This window comes from Canis aureus, chromosome 28, assembly GCF_053574225.1.
Source record: "Canis aureus isolate CA01 chromosome 28, VMU_Caureus_v.1.0, whole genome shotgun sequence".
NCBI classification, from domain to species: domain Eukaryota; kingdom Metazoa; phylum Chordata; class Mammalia; order Carnivora; family Canidae; genus Canis; species Canis aureus.
This window is the reverse complement of record NC_135638.1, coordinates 31,687,425-31,710,000: the sequence shown is the minus strand read 5'-3', so window position 1 is coordinate 31,710,000 and position 22,576 is coordinate 31,687,425. Positions and strand designations below refer to the sequence as shown.

The window sequence follows — 22,576 nt, the reverse complement described above, 5'->3', positions numbered from 1 at the left end:
CTCTCCAGCAGCATTTGGGAAGAAGAAAGGGGCACAGAAGTTGAAAGTAGTTTGAGAGTGATTATAGAGCTGGCCTGTGGAATTAACCATGAGGCATGAAAACATCAAGGGACCCAAAGGCTGTATTATCAGGTGGGTTGTCCTGATGTGGAAGTCATCCTGAATGGTGACCCCAGTAGTAGTGGAGAAAAAAAAGAGCTAGGTGGTAAAAGACTCCATGCAGAGGAGTTTGCTGCATATCTTTTCTTTTTTTCAGCGTTGTTCCATAGGACTACTGACTGCTTTGAAGTCACTCGTCTTTCACAATTCTGTGTTGGTGGATGTTTGTATTTTGTTATCACACATCATTTATGCCCCTGAATTCATTATGGTGGTCATGCACATGTGCATGACCACCATAATAACATGAAAGTCTTCAAAATAAAGTATGGCTGCTGAGTAAGTTAAAATTTGGTCTTTGCAACCTAATCAATACATGGGCTGATGTCTGCTGGTTCCCATCCTCCACTTTCCACATTTAGCTTTGGTGAGGAATAGTTTTGGGATTTTCCACATTTATGCTCTCAATTCTAAAAAAATACAACACTACATTGTGAATACCTGAGACTATCATCGAAGTGAGGCATTTCTTTGAGTTTGATATTTTTTTTTTTTAGTGTACTTTAACATCAGGGTCAATCAAATTAACTCTAAAACCATTTAATGGAAAGACACTAAAATACCATCAAAGTGATGATATCGATTTTATTTTGAAAGCTTACAGCATCAAAAAGAGTTTGCACTCAAAAAGGCAAAAAGAAAAGTATTTTATGGAAATTCTTTGTCATGTACGATCCTCAGGATTAGTTTTTCATACATGCGTTGGATCCTCCACCCCAATTAGGATTTGGATTCCAGGACGACAGGACTACATATTGTACCAACTTTATCTTCAAAGATCTAGCATGAACTTAAAAAAAAATAACCTTTAATTTAAAAATAAATTTATACTTCTAGAAAATTTGTAAAAAATAAGTGCAGTACAAAAATGCAAAAATATCAACAGTATAAAGAACTCCCAAAGTACCTTTTACTCAGATTCAACATGTACCCAAAATATTATTAACTTACCCCTTTTGCTTCATCATGTGTGTTTTATTTTCTGAATTAATTGAAAATAAGCTGTTTATACCTTACTTTTAAAGACTTCAATGGATATTTCCTAAGAACACAGAGATTCTGTTACCTAACCACAGTAGAAGGATGAATTTGATAGGATACCTCTGTATAATCTACTGTTTGTATTCCAATTTTGCCAGTTGACCCAAAAGTATGCTTAATAATATGTTGTTCCCTTCTTACACAGTCCTCTTTAGGATCAGTTATGTTTCTTCAGTTTCCTTTAATCTGGAATATTTCCACTGTGTCTCTTTTTTCCTTCAACATTAACATTTTTGAAAAATAAACTTGTTTTATTTTTAAATAAACCATTTCTTATTTTGATTTTGTCAATGTTTTCTTAGGATCATGGCTAGAATGATGTGTAAGTGATGTTGTGCCTGTCTCAGCGTTATCACATCTGGAGGCACACAATGTCCATCTGCCTCTCAGTGGTGATGTTAATTTTGATCATTCAGCCAATATGTTGTCCAATCCCTGCACCATATTATTATCAATCAACAATCTGTGGGGAGATTCCTTATGACTATGTAAATATCCCGCTTTTCATATAAATTTCCTCTGACATTGATCATCCTGCTTGATCCAATTTTTACTATGATGGATACAAAATCATGATTTTTTAAGTTTTCTCCTTCTACATTTAGTTTTTTGACTCTCTTACCATTATTTGTCTGCTATCTACTATCTATCTACCTATCTATCATCTATCTGATCTATCATTAATTTATTCATCTATTATCTACTCATCAATAATCTTTTTGTTACTGGTATGAACTAATAGTTTCTTCTTTTTTCCAATGGTTTAGCATTCTTTACTGTTCTTGATTATTTTGGTGCTCAAATTTTCCTGTATTGGGGCAGTGGGAGCCTCTTCTACCTGACTCATGTCTTTGTCATATACCCTTATCATTTTTTAAGCACTTCTTTACTTTCTGAAATCAAAAGGTGTTTTATGCCCAGTCTTGGGATTACCCATTGATCTGCAGAACCTATTCCTTTTAGTTAGAATGGTATTATAGACCACTGTCTGCATGCTTCATGTAACACATGCCTTTGTATATATAAAACATCATTTTTTAGTGATAATGATATTAATTACAGTTTATGATATTTATATTTAATTACTTGCACATCGATGAGTTTATTTGAAGATCTTCTGCATATACTTTCTTTGGCATGAGACTGATACCAATTTTCATATGTCCAAGTACAAAAATGTGTTTAAAAGAACTATGACTCCTATGAATCTATTTTGCCCAAAATCATAACCACAAGCTGCCTTGGTGATAATCTCTTCACAAACGAGTCCTTTGTTGTCAAGCTTTGCTGTCTGCTGCGACATTTCTTTCAAAGTGAACTCTTTGCTTGGTTTGGCTGATGGGGACACTAAGCCTGAAGGAGAGGAAAATGGGCTAATTTTTTAAGCTTATTCTCACTTAAGAGGTATGAGTCATCTTGGATCTGAATTACATAGGGCCATAGAAAACATACAGCCTCTCCTTCTCTTTGCTGCACTGAAAGAGCCATCTTAGGAATCTTTTTTCCCTTATTTCTTGGCAAAATCATAAGGCACTAAAAGCTGGCTGGAATAGGATCTTGTGGGTAGACATTCTGAGGCAAGTTCCAATGCAGGTACAGCCTTTCTTTCTCCAGCAACTGGGGGGAAGAGACAGGATGGGAACATGCTTTCTACAAATATGTATGAATAACATCACACATAAAATACAGATAGCCTTGTACAAATTCTGTCTTTTGATTAAACGCTTATTTATTTTTATTTTCCAACCACTTTTCTCAGTGGTGTTATAATACTGTCTGAAAAGAAGGGAAAAAAAGTTCTTGGCATTATTACCGTTCAATAAATTGTTTGCCTCAGCTTTTATAGAAACTTTCCTTTCTCTTTATTAGAAAATTGTGTCTCCATTTTCATTAAGTTTTTCAAAGCAACAATCAAGTTAAAGTATTAAGAGTTTGATGAAAATCACTGGTATCATATAATTCTGGAAGTGGACAGTTGTTTGTTTGTTTTTAAATATTACTTTAATTATAAGCACCTCTCTGTGACCTGTATGTTCTGGGGACAACCTGATATACTCACTACTTATTTTTTTTTTTTTTTGCATAATGAACAACGGCTTTAGCAATTACTTTTTTATTTTATAACATCCAAATGATTAACCTTTAAAGAAAATTTAAAACTTGAAGGCTCACAACATAACTTCTTATGTAAAGTTTGTTGGGGATATAAAATCACTACAGTCCAGAAAAGACTAAACCTAGAGTCTACAATGATAAAATGTATTATAATGATATAATGTATATAGTAATAAAATGACTGGGAGAACACATAGTTTTCTTTAGATTTACTTAGGCTTATATTTTAAAAGCTTAGTAGAAATCTTCAAATCTTAAAATAGTAGAATTAGAATAAAACTTAAAGGTCATCCAGCCCCAACCTCTAATTACTGTCTGATTAGTCTCCTTAATATTGCAGACGTTGATCATCTAACTTCTGCTTAAACTCCTTCCACAATGTTGACGAACATGCTGATTTCAGGAGCAGCCATTTCTAGACACAAGTAATTACTAGGATTCTTACCTGAATTGATGAATCATAGTTTTAAAGACACCAATATTTCTAACTGATCTAGGTTTTACAAAGGAAGATCTTAAACTATTTAATGCTACTTAGTATTAAGAATGGGACAATTACTTATTCTTCCCAATCTACCTACATTACTGTAAACAATGATTATTCTATTGATAGTACCAGTCCTAAAGCTTTTCATGAATTTCAGTTAAATAAAAATGTTGCTTTTCTATCATCTTTCAGCTGGCATTTTGGACCCAAGTCTAAGATTTTCTGTTTAATAATACTTACATTTCTTCTTATTGGATTTGTTGTATCACTCTTCATTGCTTGAAATATTTATTTACCCACATTTGTTCTATGTATTGGCAAATCTATCTTTTACAACAGCTAGCAAGTTCCTCATACTTAAAATATTTTCAGTTGGTTTCCATGACACACATTCCTGATTTTACTCTTTACTCTCTGACTTCTCTTCCTTAGTCATCTTGTAAGTTTATTATTCTCTGCCGATTATTCCTCAGGGTCCCATGATAATACTTGTTCCATTTCAACATATACATACCTTCTAGGGGATCCTATTCATTCCTTTAACAAGGGTTCTTTTTTTTTTTTAAGATTTTATTTGTTTATTCATGAGACACGGAGAGAGAGAGAGAGAGAGAGAGAGAGAGAGGCAGGGACACAGGCAGAGGGAGAAGCAGGCTCCATGCAGGGAGCCTGATGTGGGACTCGATCCGGGGACTCCAGGATCACACCCTGGGCCGAAGCCAGGCGCTAAACTGCTAAACCACCCAGGGATCCCTAACAAAGGTTCTTAATCTAGAATCCAAAGAAGGGCTTTAGGGGAGGTCATAAACATTGCTATGCATATGTTTTGCACCACAGCATTCATTAAGTTCTTAAAGCCAGGAATGACAAAGTAATAATAATAATAATAATAATAATAATAATAATAATAATAATCTGATCTATATGCTGTTGATTATCATATAATTATCTTTTTTATTCAAGTATAGTTAGCATCTAGTGTTATATTAGTTTCAGGTGTACAATATAGTAATGCAACAATTTTATACATTTCTTGGTGCTCGACATAAGTGTCCTCTTAATCTTCTTCATCTCTTTCTTTCATCCCCTCCTCTACCTCTCCTCTGGCAACCACCAGTTTGTTCTGTCTTTAAGAGTCTGTTTTATTGTTTGTCTCTTTTTTCTTTGTTTTCATTTGTTTTGTTTCTTAAATTCCATATATGAGTGAAACCACATGGTATTTGTCTTTCTCTGTCTGACTTACTTCATTTAGTATAATACACTCCAGGTCCATCTTTGTTGTCACAAATGGCAAGATCTCATTCTTTTTTAAGGCTAAGTAATAGTCCATTGTGTGTGTATGTGTGTATAATATTTTTTATCTATTCATTTATAGATGGGTACTAAGGTTACTTCCATATCTTGGCCATTGAAAATAATGCTGCAATAAACACATCAGTATTTTTTTTTCAGTACCAATAAGTTTTTATTTATTGTATTTTCCCAAGGTAAAGAGAGAACACATCAGTATCTTTATTGTAGTGTCTCTTCTGCTCACCATTTACCACAACAAATCTTCATCTACCCTTTAAATTCCAAGCATACTTTTCATCCTGTGTCCTGACTTAGTGAATGTCATAGAGGCCCAAGCTGGAAACATTGCAATTTAATATGACTCTTCCTCTTGACTCCATGCAACCCAGGCAATAGATTCCACATTTCCATCAATGCTACCATGTCTGGTAAGGTCATGATTCCTCTACTCCTCCACTTCCCCAGGAAAGCCACCAATACCTCCTGCTCCTGTAACATCTTTTTAAGTGGGCTCCCTGATTCCATTTGCAGCATCTCCAATCTGTTTTTCAGCCCAAAGAACCTTTCTGAAAACACAGTGAGTATGTTATACTCTAGGGTTAAAAACCTACATTTGCTTCCATCATTCTAAGGATAAATACAGACTGTAGCTTTGCAAACAAGGCTATTAATCCTGGCTCATCATGTTATACTCCCTCAATTTCAGTCTGCATTCTAATCATACCACATTTCTAGATATTCTAAGATGTAGTGATCCTGTCTCTATAACTTGGTGGGTATTACTCTTTCTATCTGCAACATTTGTCTTTTTCTCCACTAATTCCTCTTACTTATTTTCATGATGCAGGCAGAACAATGTTTCCACTAAATTAAGTCATATGCCTCTCGGATATGGATTGAGTGAGATTCTACTACTATGTAACCCCATAGCTCTCTGTACTTTCTCTGTCATAGAACTGTCTAGAAGCTTCATCCTCAACCCACATTTTCATAATCTTCCAGAATAGTCCTCACCCAAAACATCCTCAAGTAAATATATAGTTAAGTAAAATCAATCCTTACTGTGCAAATACAGCTTCCAGACAAGCCTTGTAGGCACCACCTTCAGCCAGATTGCCAACATTAAACTCATTCTATAGAAAAACTTTGCAGTTTCCTCTGCCAATCTTGTACTTAAATATATTTATCTGTTCCTTCTCTCATGCTACAAATTCTCCAATGGCAAGGACTAAGCACTCCCTGCCCCTCCCCACTGTTTTATCCTTGATACAAGCCTGGCACAGTACCATACTCAATAACGTATATATGATTCATAAATTTTCTGAGTGTATCTATGACTTCTTTGATTCCAAACAAAGCTGAACTGAAGATAAGGGTTCAAAGTGAGTAAATAGAGACCTCCCCCTAGTTAATATCCATTCACCAGCAATCCTTGCATAATGCAATTCAACAGGCAATGAATATTATTTGTAGAGATTTTCTTCACTGTGACCACACATCACAGATGTTAGAAATTTTGTCAAATGCCTTGATGAAACCCACAAGTACTCTGCTTACAGCTGATATTGCTCCTAAGCCTCCAAAAAAATTACTAGGATGTTAAAAGCTCAGAACCTAAAATAGAACATCATCCATATCCTGAAGAACTCACAGTATATTTAGGGACACACGTATGTAAGCAAATACTTCACAACATCACATGGGCCATGATAGAGATATGAGAAAAATAATTTGCAAGGACAAAAAAAGCAGTCGGTCCGCCATGATTTATTTATTCTTTGTGTGTACCTAGTCTGGTTTCTAGGGATTATGAATTTCCTTTCTACAAGCTTGTATCTGAAATAATTAACCATTTGCTCCAGAGACTTGCCTTCATTCTATAACCACATAAAAAGTTTTAGAAATAAAGAATAAGAGGAGAAAGAAGACACTTACGTGGTTTGTTGAAGGCACATTCTGAAACTTTTTAAAACCAGGATAACATTTATTCTTCTCTACTATCTCCTTAATGATTATTGATGGTAGCCAAGGGCTCTCTCCGACAAGTTCTCTCAGTACCTTGGAACAGTTCATCTGGGTCCAGAAAAGTGGATTCATTTTGAGAAGCTGGATACTCTCTTACAATCTGTTCACTTATCTTTCAGTTTCAATTTCCCCGTACCCAATATATTTTCCACTCTTTGCAGGCTGAAGATCATTCATTTTGACAGGGAGGACAGAAATAAAATAGGGGATTCCTATTTCCTTTCTCTCTTTTGCTAACTTTATACCATCTGCCCATAATCAATGGGATTATTTCTCAGTATTTTTCCTTGCTCAAGTTGGAACTAACCCATGTTTTCATCCTCAGTTTCTTCTGAACTTCAGTCTTTCATGATACATACTACTACTAATCCTTTGGTTAGATACTAACTGTTCACATATTTATTTTTCCTCAGTCATCACTTTTTCCTAATTTGGGTAAAAACTTCTCAAATGATATAACATTAATTATGTGCTCATTTGTAGAGCTAGGAGATCAGTTAGTGGTCATATCACACCCTATTTTACAGATGTCTCATGGAGGCACTGTATGGCTAAATGATTTTCCTCCAAGTAACATGCTAATTAAATGGAGAGGTGTTACTACTCAAACTTTTCTTTGGGTTCCTTTCCTCTTTCCAGAAGTCTCTCCCACACCTTTTCATTGACAGCACAGTTAGTTTTCTCACAGAAGACACTGAAACCAGCTTGTCTACCCTTCAAGATATTTTCTATACAAGTAAATACATGTATACATACATATAGATTGTTTTTACACAAATGGTAGTGTATTAGTCAACATGGTATTAGTCTGCTCATGTTGCCATAATAAAACACCACAAGCAGCGTAGTTTAAGCAACAGACATGTAAACAACAGTTTTAGAAGGAAGAAGTCTAAGATCAGAATGTTGGCAGATTTGATTTCTTCTGAATCCTCTCTTGGTTTGCAGGGGCTTCTCTTCTCACCGTATCCTCACATGGTTTCCCCTAGGTCTGTGTGGTTTGTCTATGCCCTATTTTCTTCTTATAAGGATAGCAGCCTTATTGGATTAGGGCCCCCATATGACTTCATTTTACTTTAATAACCCGTTTAAAGGCCTTATCTCCTAATACAGTCACATTCTGAGGTACTGGAGTTTAGAACTTCAACATATGAATTTTGAAGGATCATAATTCAGCACCAAACAGGTAGTTTTCCGATAACAGAACTCTCATCTTCTTTATTCTTTTAAAAATGTATCTTAGATGGGATGCTTGGGTGGCTCAGCAGTTTAGTGCCTGCCTTTGGCCCCGAGTGTGATCCTGAAGTCTGGGGATCGAGTCCACATTGGGCTCCCTGCATGGAGCCTACTTTTCTCTCTGCCTGTGTCTCTGCCCCTCTCTCTCTGTCTCTCATGAATAAATAAAATCTTTTTTTTTAAAGAATTAAAAAAATGTGACAATAATCTTAACCACTCCTTTAGTGACAAAAACAAGTTTATTTCAGTATTTTTGCAATATCAAAAGGTAATTCAATGAGTAATTAAGCATCGTTATTTTAAACATGTGTGGATACATATGTAGAATAAATTCCCAATAGCAGAATATGAATAAGGGCAAAGGATAAGCCTCATTTTTGAAACTTGTCCTAACTAGTGCTAAATTGCCTTCCATATAGTTGTACCAATTTATACTTCTAGTAAGAAGTATGCAAGTGCCTCTGTGTTATCAAACTGTTTAATATTTGCCGATATGTATAAGTGAAAACCATATCGTGCAAAATTATAATTTTGTATTTTCCTAACTATAAATGAGATTGAGTGTCTTTTCATGTTTAGGAGTCAAATATTTATATTTCATTTTCTGTAATCTGATTTTTCATGTGCTTTGCAAATTTTTAACTGTTTTAGAATATTTTATTAATTGGTAGAAATGTTTCCACATTAGGAAAACTTATAATTTGTAATGTAAGTTGCAAATTTTTTCCCCATTTGTCAATTTTCTTATGATTTTGTTTGCTTTTTCTTCAGCCAGGAATACTATATCTCATTTAGTTACATTTACCAATATGTTATTACAAGCCTTCTAGAATTGTGTGTAATGGTTAAGAGGCCTTCACCATTCTGAGATTATAACATAATTCTGTGTGCTTGAGTTTTTTCCCACTAATAATAATTTATGCTTAATTTTTAATTTATAATTCTTTGATCCACCTGGAATTTATTGTGTGAGGCAAGAATCCAAATTTATGTACTTTTTTTCAGAATGACTTACTATTGACTCAGTTTAATTTACTTAGTAACTCATATTTTTTATTACTTAACTTAAAGTGCTTTCTTAATCAGATGAAAAAAATGACTAATGGACTTAGATGGATTTTCTATTCTGTTTTATCTAGTTATAGGCACATACCACTCTGTTTTCATATAGTTAGCTTTATAATGTGGTTTAATAAATTACAAAGCAGTCCAATTTATTATGTTTTTTTTTTCTAGAATTTTTGTGTATATTTGGCCAACCAATTGATAAGATTGATACTGGGAGATTCAACTTCATTATGTTGTTGGTTTTTTCTTTTCAAAAATATGGCAGAACTTTCCACTTGTTTAAATGAAAATCTTCTTTTGTGTCTTTCAGTATTTTAAGGTTTTCTTCTTATAGATGGTCCATTACTAGTAAGTTTGTCTTAAGTACGTTAGCTATTATGTTGCTACTATTAAAGTTTTATTTTTCTCCATTAGGTCTTATAACTGGTTGTTACTTGCATTAACTAGACTTTAAAGCAGTACTCCATTCATTTTATTATGGTTCTTAAAGCACGGTGGTATTTTATGTAATAGGTGTATGTTTATATATACATATATTCACATATGAATAGATTCCATTTCACTTTTTTTTGCTATAGCTCTTAGCATAATGCTGTCAATGCCTTCATGTATAACTGATATTTATAATGCTTTTCTACCTAGTTATGCTTCAGGATAAACTGAGATTTTTATATTAAAATGATGGCTATATCATAGAAATACCTGGTACTTTTTACAAAGTATCTACTATTTAAATCTCATGTTCTTACTGTGATTTTTTTAAAAAGCATATCATTGATGTATTATTATTATTGTGGGTTTTTTTGGAGTAAAAATCATAAATAAAGATGAAAATGAAAGTGTGTAATCTTAAAAATGACTTGAGATAATTGAGTCCTGTGATATCTTTGGCCAAAACAACAAAAGAGAATATCACCACAAGAAATTGTCCAGTTTCTTTGTGAAAAGTATCAGGAATAAACTCACTTCACATTGTATTTGCATAAAAATTAAATAATACTGTTAGTAAGTGCTCCTAATCTGTTCTTTGCTTGAGAATGGTAACCTCTTAAAAAGAGAATTTGTTACTAGAGCTTTTTCATTAACTAGAATATTCTATGTGTGGACATGCATGTACAGTTTCTCATTCTAGGACTTATAATGGTAATTATGATGGATTATAAGAATAAACATGTTGCATACATTCGCTATTTTCCTCTGAGGATATCATAAAATATATGAGACTAATCTTAGTAGAAATTTTGGTTGCAAATAACTTTACCAAATAATGGCTCTAACACCTCATTAGATAGTGTCCCTGTGAATCTTTTTTACATTATTATTCCTTTTCACTTATTATCAATGTGATATAATTCCCATTTATTTGTTCACTGATTTCTTATACTTGTTAGTCTTTTCTGACCAACTTAGCTATAAAAGCACTGTTAATAGGGACTATTTATCATATATCTATTTTTTGTTCACTGTCACCTTCCACATTTATAGCTCTTACTGCTTAGAACAGCTCTGAGCACAGAGGAACAAAAAATTAATATATGTTTTAAAACTTTAGCTTTCATTGAAATAATTAAGTTATTAATTAATTCATTAAAAGAGATCACCACCTGGGGCACTGTAGTAATTTGGGGGGGAGGTAAAAAAGAGTGGATTTTACACTCATAAGTTGCCGAGGCCTATACATCTTTTCATCCTTATTATTTCCACCTTCATAAAAAATATGGCATCTGCACTTAGGGCATTACTAATTATGGGGAAACAAAAATCTCCAGAGACTCTCAACATTTATTGCTAGGGTTATTCACTAAGACCATACAATAATTTAGAATTTCCACCTTAACACAATAATCTTGGCTTCTGGCTGTGAGAGAATAGGTCACTTTAAACCAATGATCCCATCAAAAACAAATAAATAAAAACTGGATAAACGCAAAAAAGGAAATAGCTTTTTTATGAGTAAGAAAACAATTTTATGCAACAAGGTTTTAAGGGGCCAAGCTTTTGGTGAAAAGAGAAATGCTTTAAAGAGAGCCCTGCCTCCTGGCACTTTCTGATTCCTAAACTACATCAAGTGAGTACCGAAAAGACAGGCAGAAACCTTCGGTTTGACATTTAAGCAGAGTTTTCAATGGTTTCAGTAATCAGAGGAGGAGGAAAGAAAATTTGAGATTCAAGGCCCATTAGGACAGAAAGTACCCCAGGATTCCAGTCAATCCTTGTGAAAGGCTATGCCTCAGGAATCCAAGCAGAGATCTACAGCAGCCCTGACATAGATCAAAAACCTTGACCGAGGGAAGGAGATTAGAATTTATTCTGATTCTCAGAAGAAAAGCAAATCTTCTGTGGAGGAAGATAGCATAATCCAGAGTGCCGCACAATGTCAGGACCACGTAAATGAAATTAAAAAGGAAAGAACGAACACCAAAAACAGATCAACACATAGTCCCAATACCAGGAATAGAAATAGGCTGGAGTATAACGGTTTAATAAGCTATAGTGTTCTGGTAAAATTCTTCATCTTGTCATCTGAATTTTGTCAGGAAATCGAATTAATAAAAAAAAAATCAAATACACATTTTGGTACTGAAAAATACACTAATTGAAATTGAGAATGTAATAAGTGGTTGAAGTAGTAGTATAGCCCTGAACACATTAGGCTTCCGAACTGTGACCTGATCATTAAGATATATTTGGTTGAGTTTTCTCCCTTCCCCAGTTGATCACTTTCCTTCTGGGATCAATTTCTGAATAAGCGCTGAATGCTGATTCTTGTCCTAGGATCTGTGTGGGGGAGGGGAAGAGATGCCAAACCAAGGCATACAGGTAAAATAAATTACATGAAAACAATAGCACAAAAGGGTAAATGGATTTAAAATAGATCTTTCATTATCTGGGATGCGTAAAAGTACTAATTTATATTAATCTTTAATAAGTCAAGGATGAAAGTTCTGATCTCTATGGTAACAGTTTAAGTGGGAAAAACAAAAAGTATAACCAATATCTAATACAGGAGAACATTGGAACAAAAATTCTTGATATTTTTCTATAAGAAGCACAGAAGAGGAAAAAAAGAGAACCAAAGAAGATAGAAAAGTAGAAACCAAGCAGGATGATGTAGATTTCAACACAAATATTTCAGTAAAATACCCAATGTAAATATAATTAATATTCCAATGAAAAGAGGTACTGCCATAGTGATTTAGAAAAATCCAAATATATGCTGTTACTAGAGAGACACCTTAAAATTAAGAATACAGGAAAGTTGAAAGGAAAAGAATGGGAAAAGACATAGTAAGCTAACACTAAACTAATATAGCTATCCTATGCAAGCAGGGTGGATGGTTAGGGTAGTGTCGTTGCCAGAGGTGAAGAGAGACTTCGCATAATGATAAAACATCAATCTACCAGGAACAATTCTTAGTTCACAGACAGCTAATAAAAGTACTAATAAAAGTTTGCTCAATTTCTATTTCATCAAGCAAGACAATTAGGGGAAAAAATAGATCATCTTCTATCACCATCCATTTTATAAAAAGCTTTTATAATGAAAATAGAAGAACAGCCCTTTAAGGAAATAAATTTATGAAGAACTCACTAGACTGCCTATATTGTTCTTATATTACTACAGATTAGAAAAACAAACTTTGTTACAAATCCATCACTATTTTGCAAATTCTACTCTACCGATACTCTTCTTCATCAAAAACTGTTAGCTTATTAGACTATTTATATTTTGCAATATAAACAATCTCATTCTTACTAAATAGGTAAGGTAGGTTCATAGTACAATACTGACTCTGCTTTTTCCAGCTTTGTATATAATTTTGACTTATAAACTGAAGGCTTCTTAACTTCTTTGTTAGGATATTTGAAATATTTTTGGTTTGTTTATTTTATACCTAGAAGTCAGGAAAAGCAACCTTACTGATTCCTGGCTTTCAGATATAAACCCTTACCTCATCGCAATTGAGTCCAGCCATTATTTCCCTATAGTCCTCCTCCCTTCCCAACACCAAGTGCCAGTGTCTTCCAAAGCTATCAGGCTCTGATATATTTCTTTCATAATCTCTATTTCCTTAGCATTTATATATCTATGTGCATGTAAAATTTAAGTGTTTTGTCACATGTATCTGTGTCTTTTTACATAAATGGCTTCACACTTAATTTGAATTAATCAAATTAGCTTCTCTCTGAGATACTTCTACCTGGAGACCAAATTGATGATTACATGTTTGTTTTCTCCTTTAATAAATTATTTTACTAAACAGTTATCTTAGACATTTCTTATGATAAATCTAAACTTCTGTTTTTAACCTCCAAACACACCATAAGATAACTTTCAAAGCTCTCTCTAAATCAGAAACTGGTTTATCTGAAGAGGGAGGAACATGCCATATATGATATCTTCCTAAAAAATATAAACTGCCTATCTAACTGTATTATTTAGGCAAGCGAACCACCATCCATCTTCATCACGAAAAAATGTTTTCATGATTACTCTAGTTCCTTGTCATTCAACTGCCTACCTTTAATAAACTTGCCTGAAAAATAAAGTGCTTCATTCTGTGATTTGTGATATGGTTTAAAGTCCCTGTAGTCTCATGAGTGGTGTTTAAACAATTCAAATTAAAATGTAAGCACTTGAGAACTAGATTAAATTATGTATCACCAGTTTCTCGTCTTCAAAGTTCCAAACTCACGTTGTCTTTGAAATTGAGTATTAAATTGCCCCTGGTGGTGCAGAGCTTTTCTTATCTTTTATAAATTTGTATTGTTATCCAGTAAGTTTAAAAAAAATCACACTCACCAAATTCATTTTCTGAGAAGTACCAGAGACTTGCTCTGAATAGATAGCAAGCTTTGTTCTTTCTCTTTCTAAATAAGGGCTCTGTTTTGAGGTGAGAGAGGTGAGTGAAAGCTGGCCACCTCTCCATGTGCAAGCATAACACTAGGATATTTTCATGCCTTTATTTTATTAATTCTTTGAATATCCATATGAGGCAGGTATTTTTTTTTCAGGTTTTGTAGATGAGGGAACAGAACTCAGAGAACAAAGTAATTTTCTTTATATCCCTCAATGCTTAGCTTGATCCCAGCCTATTTTATGTAGGTTGTAGGAGGTTGAAGGATGAGTTGGACAGGCATCATGGGATCTTTCAGTTTCCCATTTTGTAAAAGCTAGGCTTAGCCCTATCATTATGATGTTATCCATCCATCTGTGCCAAAGTCTCTCTGTGTCCTCCAAGCTGCTGTCCCCAGCAAGCCTGTGAATGCTTTCTATTTGTATCAAAGAGGTTAAACAGAATCAAGTATTGCAGAACCCAAGAGCTGGTTCTTAGAATCTTAGAATGTTCAGGTTCTAACAAGAACAATATTGGCCTTGGCAGTGAGCTCAGGATCTGGTCAAGATGCTATGAATGAGGAGAGCAGGCCACCAGAGTCCCCTGGCTTATATGTCAACCAGCTTGTTTATTCTTTCAAGAATGGAAAGCAGTTTCCCAGATATTCTGGACACTGAATTAAACTACATTCTCTCTCCTTGCCCAGGGACCCCTTCAAGACCAATAACTCCCTCAAATTTTATAAGAGATATAAAAAATTTAACAAGCGTTATACCTTCAAACATCTCATATCACTTCTTAATGTGTTGCTTTGGCAGCACCTGCTAAGCCATTTTCATTGCATTGAGATTTCATTTTTTAGAAAATACTGCTTGTCTTCTATAATGCTATTCTCTCACCATTTCAATATTTTGCTGACATCCTGAAGAATACTACTTCTGATCACTTGAAGCTTTTTTAAATGGTATATTCCCTCCCATGGCAACCTCACATTCCATGATAAGCCATGGAAATGACCATCAATAGTGATTGTGTACCCACCATGCTCTGGGAACTCAATCTGCACCCATAAGAAATTTCAAAGGAAATTTCCCATATGCTGGGGGAGAAGAGTAGGAAATGGCATACTTCTATTGTTTTTCATGTCCATATATTTTTTTATCTGTTTATTTGTCCTTAAGGTTTGTACTATGCAGATGGCCATGGCCATTCTTGGGTCAAAGACTCCAACCAGCAATGTCATCCTTTCTGCAGTAACTGAATGGCCCTCCACCCTCCCCTGATTGGTTTCAGATGTCGCATTAAACATGGTGATTCCAAGACTGTGTTTAGCTCCTTAAATGGTCTATGCTGTGTACTGCATTGATTAGGATGGGGTTAACTTGGGAGTTTTATCCCTAGGGAAGGATGTATTTGAGGGTCTGCTTGTTCTGAGTGTGTTTACTGAGACAAAGCAGTCATAAAGAATGAAAGAAAACCTTATCTGGCACAGAAAGCCTATTTAAGGAGTCTGAAGTAGAGTCCAGAAAGAGCACACTCTCAGGCTTGTGAGACCCCTTACCATCTTGCACCCAAAGGTGAGAATCTTTCTCTGGCAACAGAGCCTTGGAATGAGACAGGACAGCCTCCCTGCCCTGTACTAAATATCATCACTTCCAATGTTGAGTGTGATTTCGAGTTCTCTCCCCTGTGGTGTCAGTAAAGAGAGTGTTTGATGATATTGAGGAAGATTGAATTACAGTCCTGGGATTTTCTTGTAATTCAGCCATTCAGTGACTCAATTTTTTACTTAACCACAAATAAATTTGGGAAGACTTGGTAAAAGCTCTCTCATTTTTCTTAACAACAACAAAAACAAAAACAATTCAAGAGACTGACATTTGAGGAGATAGCTATGTGTTTTAGGCTATTTTTTTCTTTTCTTTTTTTACTATCTATCTTTCTTTTTTGGAGGGGATTCACTTTTACATCAATCTGTTTCCTTAGCCAGTATGAATATATAAAGTCACTGTGAAATGGTGTTTCTCAAGATCCCAGGTTTCAGGCTAATATTGCTCAATAGCATAGGCCTACATTTTAAAGAAATAGATGAGACCAAGGACCAGGATTCTGCAAACACTTGAAAATTGTATAGGATATTTATTTTTTTAAAGCTCTGCTGAAAGCATTTTGTATTTAACCTTTCCTTCCTTCCTCCCTACTCCCCTCTTCTTTTTTTTTTTTTTCTCTTCCTTTTTCTCTCTCCCCACCCTGCAACCACACACACATGTTCTTTCAGGCGCTGGGACATTTAGTTCTACTGAGCTGTTGTTTTTTCATTATTCATTTGGTTTCTGTATTTTTCCATGTGAAGGTACTTTCACTTTTTTAAAAAATTGAGAAAAAAACAATGTTGTCAGTATCAATAAATCTGCATCCAGAGAGAGTCACTTCCTATCAAGGTTTCAAAAGTGCTTCATGGTTTTCCGATCTCCTGTCCGTGCTAATCAGTGCTGATGCTTCACATACGCAGGACGCACGATGCCAACTTCTAAACCAGCTCTGTGCTCTGCGTTCCATTTTAGGAATGAGAACCTGGATTATTTATTTATAACTGTATAAAGTCCTGTTGTTAAGCTGTTAAGCTGCTCTCTGTGAAAAGCAGAGAGTGGTTTGAGCCAGATGGGGAGAGACTGGGCAGGATGATGGCTGGATTCTGTGGGAAAGGAGAGAGGAATTTTATTTCCTACTATAAATTAAATAGCCTAATTTGACCCTCCACCAGTAATTTGATAACCAATTAATACATTAATGGGGATTCTGCTGTCTGGTTGTAGAGAATGGAAACTGGGAGTCAATTCCTTTTAAATACTCTTTGGGGCATTTTTTTTCTCCCTGTGTAACCCAAACCAATGAGAATTATAAAAGAAAGACAGCGAAAATGAATTGTTTAATGTTTGTGATTTTTCCCCCCTGGGTATTAATTCTGGCTTAGCCTTTTATCTGTAATGCAATGGGAAAACCTCTGTGGTTTTTTTGTTTTTTTTTTGCTTTAGTTTTATTGAGAAACAATTGACATACATCACTGTATAAGTTGAAGGCATACAGCATGATGGTTTGATTTACATATGTTGTGAAATGATTACCACAATACGTTTGGCTAACATTCATCTTCTCGTGTAGATACAATAAAAATAAAAAGGAAAAAGGAAAAACATTTTCTCCTTGTGATGAGCGCTTTTAGGATTTACTTTCTTAACAACATTCCTTTATATCAAACAGCCCTGTTACCTCTAGTCATCATGGTTTACATTATATCCCTAGTCTTTCTTTTTAAAAATTTTATTTATTTATTTGAAGGGGGGGAGAGAGAGAGGGAGAGCACGAACAGAAGGAGGAGCAGGGGGAGAGGGAGAAGCAAAAGACTCTCTGCTGAAAGGGAGCCCTGCTCTGGGCTTGATCCCGGGACCCCAGGATTATGACCTGAGTCAGAGGCAGAAGCTTAAATGACTGAGCCACCCAGGCGCCCCTCTAGTTCTTATTTCTGTAACTGGAAATGTGTACCTTTTGATCACTCTCCTCCCATTTCCCCTCTCCCATCCTCTGCCTCTAGTAACCACAAGTTTGAGCTCTTTTTCCATGACTTTGGGATTTTTGTTTTGTTTCTAGATTCCACATAAAATGGAAATCATACAGTGTTTGTCTTTTCTGACTGACTCATCTCACTTAGCATGACGTCTTCAAGTTCTATTCATGTTGTTGCAAATGGCAATTTTTCCTCATTTTTTGTAGCTGAACAGTATTCCACTGTGTGTATAAATATTTATATTTATATATATATACACCATAACTTCACCCATTCATCCATCAGTGGACATGTAGGTTGTTTCCATGTCTTAGCTATTATGAATAATGTTGCTGTGAACATGGAGGTACAGACATTTTTTACAGTTAATTTTTTTCATTGCCTTTGGATAATATTCCCAAAAATGGAATTGCTGATTGTAGGGTAGTTCTATATTTATTTTCTTCAAGAACCCTCATACTGTTTTCCACAGGGACTGCACCAGTTTATGTTCCTTGTACACTAACAGCATGTAAGGGTTCCCTTTTCTCCATATCCATACCAGCATTTGTTATCTCTTGTCTTTTTGTTGATGGCCATTCTAACAGGGATGAAGTGATGTCTTATTGTGGGTTTTTTTTTTAAAGATTTTGTTTATTTATTCATGAGACAGAGAGAGAAAGGCAGAGACACAGGCAGAGGGAGAAGCAGGCTCCAAGCAGGAAGCCCGACATGGGACTCGATCCAGGGTCTCCAGGATCATGCTCTGGGCTGAAGATGGCACTAAACCGCTGAGCCACTCTGGCTGCCTGTGGTTTTAATTTATGTTTCCCTTGCACTTGGCAGGATGAGCACTGGGTGTTATGCTATATGTTGGCAAATTGAACTTCAATAAAAAAAATTAAAAAAAAAACTTAAGGAAGTAATGTAAAAAGATATTATTTTTTATTAGAAAGTCAAGTGTTTATGTAGAAATAAGAACTATATGTTCTGATTGATAATGTAAATAAAAATAAAATATATGACAATGTCGGTAAAAATGCTTTGGAAAGAAAAAAAAATTACGTTTCCCTGATGACTAGTGATGTTGAGCATTATTTTCATGTACCTGTTGGCCTTTGTACTTTTTTTTTTTTTTTTTTTTTTTTTGAGAAATGTCGGTTGAAAGTCCTTTGCCCATTTTTCAATTGGGTTGTTTATTTTTTGCTATTGAGGTGTATGAGTTCTGTATGTATTTTGGATATTAACCCCTTATCATATATACGTTTTGCAAATTTTTTTACTATCCCATTGGTTGTCTTATCACTTTGTGGAAATTTCTTTTGCTATGCAGGAGTTTTTTAGTTTGATGTAGTCCCACTCATTTATTTTTTATTTTGTTGCTTGTACTTTAGTTATGGCATCTAAAAATGTATTACCAAGACCCATGTCAAGGAACTTTATTCCTATGTTTTCTTTTCATGGTTTCAGGTCTCATATTCAAGCCTTTAATCCATTTGAGTAAGTTTTTGTGAGTGATGAAAAATCTGGATTCAGTTTCACTTCTTTTACATCAGAATCTCCAATTGTCCCAGCACCATTTACTGAAAAGATTGTTTCTTCTCCATCGAGTATTCTTGGCTCCCTTGTCAAATATTAGTTGAACATTTATGCTTGGGTTTATTTCTGGGCTCTCAATTCTACTCCATTGGTCTATTTCTCTCTTTTTTAAAATGACAATATCATCCTGTTTTGATGACTGTAGCTTGATGGTATAGCTTGAAATGAATATATCACGAAGACATAACAATTGTAAATATTTATGTGCCCAATATTGGAACACTTAAATTGAAAGCAAAAACTAACGGAGCCAATAAACAATAATACAATGGTTGGGGACTTCAATACTTCACCCTCAACCATGAATACATCATCCAAATAGAGATTCGAGAAGGAACAAGTGAATTTGAGCAACACTATAAACCAAATGGACCCGACAGGTATATACAGAATATTCTACCCAACAACAGCAAAATACACATACCTCTCAAGGGCTCATGCAATGTTTCTTTAACCCTTAGACAAGCAGCATTGTAAGTATAAATTACCTGACATAATGGTTACATGAAATGATAAAAAAGCAATGATTATCCTATTTTCTGTAAATTTTATTTCTCCCAGTTCAAATCTTGGTAGCATTTTATTTTTTATTCTAGAAAGCTGATCTATGCAGCATGGCTTATTTTATCTATACAACATTGCCATTCATTCACACAGCAGATGACACATGTTGCAGTCTCTCCTCAAGGCTTTTAAAAAACATTTTTAGCCCAAATGACAGAAGTTATTGCTAACTAATAGTATATAATTTACCAAATCCCAGCTTTTAGAACACTTTGAAATCAAAGAGAAAGCCACACATATTTAGTAACTAATGTATACAGATGTGATCATGATAATCTTACTACTTAATAGTGATTATTGAATTGGAATTCATCTTTAGCATTCACACTGCAAGTGGTTTGGAATGACCAGACATGGAATAAGAATTGCACTTGTATAAAATAGGGAAAGAAATAAAATTGCTCCTTGGGCATATAGCAACTCTAGACACAAATATTTTGGGGAAGAAATTGAGCCTAATACTTTGGAGACAATGGACATGATTGAATATGATTAAGTATGATTTTTTAATTCTTACAAATGTAGGCCCTGATGAAGACTGGCTTCTATTGAGTCCCACTGATTTAATTTGGGCATACTGTAATTTACTGGGCTGGAGTAGAAACAGTAATTCGGTGAGGCCATCATAAGCTCATTAGAAACACACTGAGAACGCTTAATGGTGTACAACCCACAGCTTTTTGCATCCATTTTATAGTGATCCCCTCTTGCCATGCCTGCTGCTTTCTACTCTATGCTGTTGATAGTATGGTGGTTTTCAAACACCCCAGAAAATGAGAGGTATTTTTAAAACAAGATTGAAGTCCCCAAGAAACATAGAAAACCAACATTTCAGGGGTGCAGCACAATGTTACGATAAAAATTTCTCATGTATTGTTAATCATGGTAAGATTGGTTAGCTGTTAAGTACTGTATAGTGCAACTAATCAAAAGCTCAAACATCCTACACAATGAACAGAAATAATTACTCTCCCTGAATTTCTATTGTTTCCTGCCTCAGCCTTCCCTGAACTAATAAAAGGTTTAATTTTAACTTGTGTGAAGGAAATGTCAGCATCACAAAGAAATACAACATTCAGCTGCTTTGCTCACAATCAGGTAACACACATAATGAATTAGACCTTAATAGATCTAAGCTAAGTGAAGCCTAAACAAACCGGGATAACCACCCCCCTCTCCCCACCCTGAACTTCTTCTCCTTACCCCTAATTGATATGACCACATTCAAAAAGCGTGGGTCCCAACATCCTCACATTTCAGATGAGAATGTTCTGATAAGGTGTGAGAGCTCTGGTTATGAGGTATATGTGTCTGTGCTTATGATATCAGCTACGCACAGTGGGTGATTTAGTTCAAACGAGGGATGTTTATTCTGATGCTTCACAGGAAGAATGGGGGGAGGGGAGGGCAGAGGAGATGCTTAAAGGCTTCCTGCATTCAAATGTGTGGGGTGGTTTTTATTTTTTTTTCACTTTACTATCTTCAAAAAAAACTAAGATAAATTTTCAATCCAAAACCTGTGTTTGAAGTTTCAGTTTCCTAAGAAGAAAGTACTACTCTATGAATATATGGAGAAGGACGATTCCTCCGCAGTCTTCTGAATTGTGGGCTTTGCAACATAATTTGACTCAAATTTCAAACAGAAACAACAAAAAGCAAAAAGGATGTTAGAAAAGCATATGGGTTAGTTAATATTTATTGTTTGAAATATTTATTTTGTGAAATAACACCAATAACACATCTTTGGGGAGATTTGATTATCTTTGTTTATTCTTTTAGCTATCCCCAAATACACATTAATTACACACTGCTCCCTGGAATTAAGTGTTAGTTTAGGGTGGCTTCAAGAGCAGTAAATAACACATCTGAAAGAATTATCTATTCATTTTAAGTCACACACAGTACTAGGTAGTCGCTAGAAAACAATTATGTACATGGCATATGAAGAGCCTGGATTGAACAAGTCTCTACCCACTGCCGGCCACTAACAAGAGAGTGATAACACCTGCCTGGCTGGTTGTGAGAATGATAGAAGAGAGATAGTGTGCCTCAAGGACTCCACACAATCCCAGGCATGCAGCAAGTGTGTAACAAATTGTAGCTCTGATAATCAAAATACTTAACAGGATATTACAGGTCTTCTACTATATCCATGTATTTTCTCTTCTCTTCCAGCCATTCATCACACTGCCACCAGAATTATTTTTTTTTCTAAACCATAGTTCTGTTCATGTGACTTTCCTACTCAAAGTCTGTCTATAGCCACAGTTTTCCAACATTTCTTAATAGAAAACCAAAAAAGAGAGAGAGAGAGAGAGAGAAAGATACCTACATGTAAAATGAGTAAAAAGGCACAGTTTTAGTTGTACAGAGCTTACAAATTCAACTTTGGAATATAGACTATATTATGAGCAAGAACACAAAAACAGGGTACTTTTTTTAAGATTTTATGTATGTATGTATATATGTATGTATTTATTTATTTGAGAGAGAGAGAGAACGCACAAGCAGAGTAGCAGCAGGCACAGGGAGAGGAAGAAACAGACTCCCCGCTGAGCAGAGAGCCCAAAGTGAAGCTCCATCCCAGGACCCTGGGATCATGACCTG

The 22,576-nt window shown here is 35.0% G+C and overlaps 1 long non-coding RNA gene across 1 annotated transcript in view; it reads right to left on the bottom strand.

The window, feature by feature from the left end:
- Nucleotides 1-7,469, bottom strand: part of LOC144300608 (uncharacterized) — a 52,805-nt gene extending 45,336 nt beyond the window's left edge. Inside the window, exon 1 of the long non-coding RNA XR_013367385.1 lies at nt 7,031-7,469. This is a non-coding gene — a long non-coding RNA (uncharacterized LOC144300608). The remainder of the gene's footprint in view (nt 1-7,030) is intronic.
- Between the last annotated feature and the right edge of the window lie 15,107 nt (nt 7,470-22,576).